The following is a 5,645-nucleotide window of genomic DNA, read 5'->3' as shown; positions in this document are numbered from 1 at the left end:
TCAAGAGTACTTTTCCCACCATTGGACCAGCCACACTCTTGGTCAAAGGCTGAAAACTCTTATCTCTCCTCACCATTCTCTCATTTCTCTCATTTTTCCTCCAAAAGACAAACACCATTCTCTCTGAATTCTCTCTCTAAATTTCGAGATTCAAGGCCATTATCCAAGCTTTTCTTCTACTATTGGTAAGTATCTTCCTACCACACTTAGATATTCTACTATCTTTCATTCAAATCATAGATTGCTTACACAAATATCGTCATATTTGTGTTAGATCTTCAAATCTTCAAGCACCTCCCAAGTGTTCTTGAGTTGAGCACTTCTTTTCTCCATAATCCATCTACTGAAATCACTCAAGGTGAGTTCATACCCCTATCTTTTCATGTTTTCTTAAGTTTTAAGGGGGGGGGGGGAATACAAGTTAAAACACCAAGAACACAACTAAACTCATTTAACAGCCTTCATCAGAAAAGTTCAACTCCATTCACGGACTGTTTTGGTCAACTTAAACATTTTAGTTTTCAAAACTGTATTAGATACAAATAGCTCAGGTTCATACCTTTAAAATGACTATTTTCACATCTCCATACGATGTTTCTACGATTTATGGTGATTTTTACAAAACTTCCTATCATTTCAGAAACAAATTCGGACCAGTCTGTGAATATGAACATTTTAACACAAGTTAAAGACTTCTAAAAATCATAATAAAAATTATGAATAAACTAGACACATTTTGAGAACTCTCAGAATTTACGGAATCATTTTTCGACTTCGTATGATTTTTATAGGATTTTTCTAAAACAGTGTAGAAAGGTAAAAATCTAGATAACAGTTTATAACTTTCATCACACTTTGTAACTTGTTGAGCAAAGTGTTAATATTGAAGATTTCATATATTACATGTGTTTCTTGATGTGGTATAATTACATAACAGATAAATACTCACTGAAGTGTAAGAATCCTCCACCATTACCATTAGTACAAAACAAGAATGATGAACATAGTTATATTTTGTCATACATTCGACTTACATAGAAAAGGGTTCTTATACACCTCAAACAAATATACTAAACTATAATAGGTATAGTTAGGTTGCATATACATTACAAACATTTTGATAAGCTATAATAGGTATAGTTTATGTTCATTTACATTACAAAAGGTTTTCATACAAAAAGGGGTACAAATACAAAGTACCGGTCTTATACAAAAAGGGGTACAAATACAAAGTACCAGTTTTCATACGAAAATGGGTACATATACAAAGTACCGGTTTCATACAAAAAGGGGTACAAATACAAAGTACCGGTTTTATACAAAAAGGGGTACAAATACAAAGTACCAGACTTTCATACGAAAAGGGGTACAAATACAAAGTACCGGTTTCGTACCAAAAATGGGTACAAATACAAAGTATCAGGTTCACACAAAATAGTTTTTATGATATTAAAACTATATTTCATCTAGAATTGTTAGACTTCAGCTATAATTGCTAAGTGTATATGCTAGAGTTATATAAGAATCTAGTCACAATCGACTTAGAATTGGTGGGCCCGCCTCATCTCCTGTTCCTTGTTTGGTTGTGGACCTAGGGTAGACCCATTATATTCAACGGTCTATTTAACTTAAATTTTATATAACTTATATACACTGGGCGATTATAGAAGGAATCTATGGGTCCCTCTAGGGTTCATTATCGCATAACTTAGAAGCATTCATTTCACACTTACTAAAGAAAATATTGGATTTTCTAGAAATCAAACTCTATCGCTTTTACAAGGAAAACAGTTTCATTCTCAAACAAAACTCTTATGAACTCACCAACTTAATTGTTGACACTTTTTCAAAACTACTTGTATTCTCAGCCAATCAGTGAAACAGGAAAACATCAGTAGTTTGAGGATGGGGCGTTAAATCGGCAAACAGTTTATTTTGTCATCATAATGTAAGTGATTTTTGAAACATGTAAACATATACTATGGTGTAACCTTTTCAATTATATTTATGATGGTTGTATTTACTTTGAGCACTATTATACTCGTTGTTGTGATACTTTACATGAAGTCCTCCACCCCCAGACGTTTCCGCCATCCTTGGTTTGGGGGTGTGACAGATTGGTATCAGAGCATTGTTTATAGTGAACTAAGTATATCGAACCACATAAGATATACAAACTATAAATGCATTGGGACTAAGGTCTCTGATTTAACATTTTTCAAATAACTATACTTTTAGAAATAAATAGTTTCTTGTTAAAAGTATACATGCATGCATACATGCCAAGGTCAGCATCATTCTAGAACAAAACAAAAGTAATGATTGTTGAATGGCACAAGTAGGCTTGGGGATGTATAGTCAGGTCTGGGAATGACATAGCCTGATCAACTATGTCTAACCCAGAAGTAGTTAGCATATGCCTGGGAATGGTTGTGTTGTTACAACAAGTCTAAAAACTTACCAACTCTATCTACAAACAACCATCGAAAACATAAGACAAACATTAAAATACTATAGGAGTATTTGGTGATACTATAACCAACTTATGTGAAAACTAAAGACCCCTATTAGTTGGTCTATAATGACTGAGTGCATACGCTAAGGTTATACATAATTAAAAATATTATAGACTCAGAATCTATGACTATTGCTCTACTTCCTGTTCCTTGTTTGGTTGTGGACTTAGAGTAGAGTCATTTATTCGAAGGTCTATTCCATCTCAGATTATGTATAACTGGTATGCACTAGGTGATTATAGACATGACTGATAAGGATCACCCCTATAAGTAATTATAGGATTAGACGTCTATTAATTATCTCTTCTACCCCTATTCTCGCGCGAGCAACGTAATGGGTAAATCTTAACACCCGTACAAAACCCACTTCTACCCACTACCATAACTCCATCTCAGGGACGTTAGCAGAAACACCGAGAATAGTTCAGTAAAGTGCGAAATTTATTACGTGTGTATATAAAGGGTAAGGATATAACCAATGTATATCAATAAAAATTAGCATGCATTTTATTTCAGTGGGAGTTTACCACATATTTCATAACCTGTATTACAAACGGTTTGCCTATGGTAACTCTAAGATTACTTAATGTATACCTCAAGGTTATGTGTGATTAAGAGACGATCGGCTTAGAAATGGTAAGTCCACCTTAGGTCATGTTCCTTGTTTGGTTGTGGACTTAGGGCAGACTCATTAAGTTCAACGACCTATTGGACCTTAATTACACACAACTGGTATACATTGGGTGATCTTAGGATTGGATCGGGCATGGAACAAATCACAAGATTATAATCGAGTCAGTTCTACTAAATTCATAAGTTTATTTATATAGACCTCTGGTATGAATTGTTTTCCACATTCGAAAAATCAGGAAATGCTATACTTAAAAACTAATAACCATTACCAAAAGACTTGTACTCATTACGTCTTTGAAATTCTATAACAGAAAGATGCCGCCTCGAAGGTCTGTTAGACGCACTAGCGGAACGCAAGCAAATCCACCACCGCCGCCTCCCCAATATGATCCTGTTATGTTCCAAGCTGCGGTCACGGCCGCGGTGGCAGCTGCTATGTCCCAAATCAGCACTGATGGTGCAGGACGGACAGGGAGCAGTACTAATAACTCCACTCAAGGAGATATCCAAGGGCGTTCTAGAGAATTCTCCTGTAAAGACTTCACCAATGCCAGACCCGATTCATTCAATGGCAGCGGGGGAGTCATTGATTTGATGCAGTGGTTCGAAAAGACCGAGTCTGTTTTCGAGATCTGTGTGTGCCCCGAAGCGATCAAAGTCAAGTTCGCAGCTCGCACTTTCTCCAGCCGGGCCCTTACTTGGTGGAACGGTCACGTTAAGTCACTGACGCTTGCAGTGGCTAACTCGATGAGTTGGGGGGACTTGAAGGCAAGGATGCTGAAAGAGTATTGCCCAAGGGGCGAGGTGCAAAAGCTAGAGCAAGAACTGTGGAACCTCAAAATGACAGGCTCTGACCTTGCGACTTATACCGCCCGATTCTGTGATCTAGCACTCCTTTGTCCCGCTATGGTCACCCCGGAAGACAAAAAGTTGGAGCGATACCTCTGGGGATTGTCCTCCGAAATTCAAGATAGCGTGTTGGCCTCAAGACCAACTACCTTTGAGAGTGCCAAGGAATTGGCACAACAACTCATCGACCATCGTGCCAGCCATGACGCTGCAATAACCACCCCTGATCAAGCAAGAGGAGGAAACAACAAAAGGAAGTTCTGCGACAACAAAAAGGACCAGCCAGCCCAGGACTTCACTAAGAAGCAACAAAGCGCTGCTGTTCATGCTGCGACAACCCTCGCCACGCCAACGCCCATAAAACAATACGCTGGAACCCTTCCGAAATGCAACGAGTGTAACTTCCATCACACTGGGGCTTGCCGGAAGATGCATTGCAAAATTGCAACAGAGAGGGGCACACAGTCCGTTTCTGTAAGGCACCAACACGACCCATCAACCAGGTCCCCGACATTGGAGCAAGCCCAACTTGTTACGAGTGCGGTGAAACGAGACACTTCAAGAGAAACTGTCCAAAATGCCGGTGATGGTGGAAGGGTGCTTGCGATCACCGCAGGAGAGACCACCCCGAAACCGCCCGTAAATATCAGTACGTGTTTCTAACATCGACGTTTAAATTCTAAATTTCTTTTATTACTAAAACTAGCATCGATTAAAGTATACCAACCATAAATCTCGAGACCACGACAAAACCCAAATAAGTCTTATCTCCTATATAAAAACGTGGGGTTTTTGCTAGTGAATCTATGATGGCTAGTGTAAACATTATGGTCCTATATCATTAAGATTCTATGGACTTAGAATGTGTGATTCCACCTCATTCCCTGTTCCTTGTTTGGTTGTGGGCTTAAGGCGGGGTCACCCATCCGAATGCCCTTGCAATCTTAATGATATACGACTAGTTTACACCAAGCGATTATAAAAGAACTGGTAGGACTTATATTGCAAATTTCATCACAATTTGTTGAAACATTCGTAATACTGGAACTCCCTAACTACATTATAGGATACTCATAGTGATAATGCCAAATATAAAGCAGAGAGCATAAAGGCACACATAGAATACTCTATCATTCCAAAACAATAACTCCTTTTAAATCGACTCAGCTCAAGTTACAATAAGAAATTCCAAAGTCGTCATTTAACATCAAGCGGGCTGTTCCCCACCATAATCAATTTCTTGTACCACGAAAGTTCCCCTATCTTTCCTCCAAATTCTTGAAGTCCCAGTCGAAACACTAATTTTGGGACGAAATTCTTTCTAACGGGGGGATGATGTGACAACCGTCAATTTTTGGCCAAGTCAAAGTCAACTAAAGTCAACAAGTCAAATCGGTCAACTCATCTAACCCTTGTATATTAGGGTTTCCATTATGACTCTTATTGTACTACTCGCAATCTTAAAATAAAGTATCACTTAGAGTTTTCACGTGTTCGGAAATTCTAAAACCTAATTAGGGTAAGTGATGAATCTACTCGATAAAACATTATTCCATACCCCTCGGGAGCGTATAACATTCATAACAAGGCTTAACAGAGTGTAAGAACCTTGCGTTGCGAAGCCAAACACTCAAAAAGGTCACAAAA

The sequence above is a fragment of the Lactuca virosa genome, chromosome 3 (genome assembly GCF_052849685.1).
Source record: "Lactuca virosa cultivar CGN04683 chromosome 3, Lactuca_virosa_CGN04683_v6, whole genome shotgun sequence".
Taxonomy (NCBI): Eukaryota; Viridiplantae; Streptophyta; class Magnoliopsida; order Asterales; family Asteraceae; genus Lactuca; species Lactuca virosa.
This window is presented reverse-complemented; position numbering follows the sequence as displayed.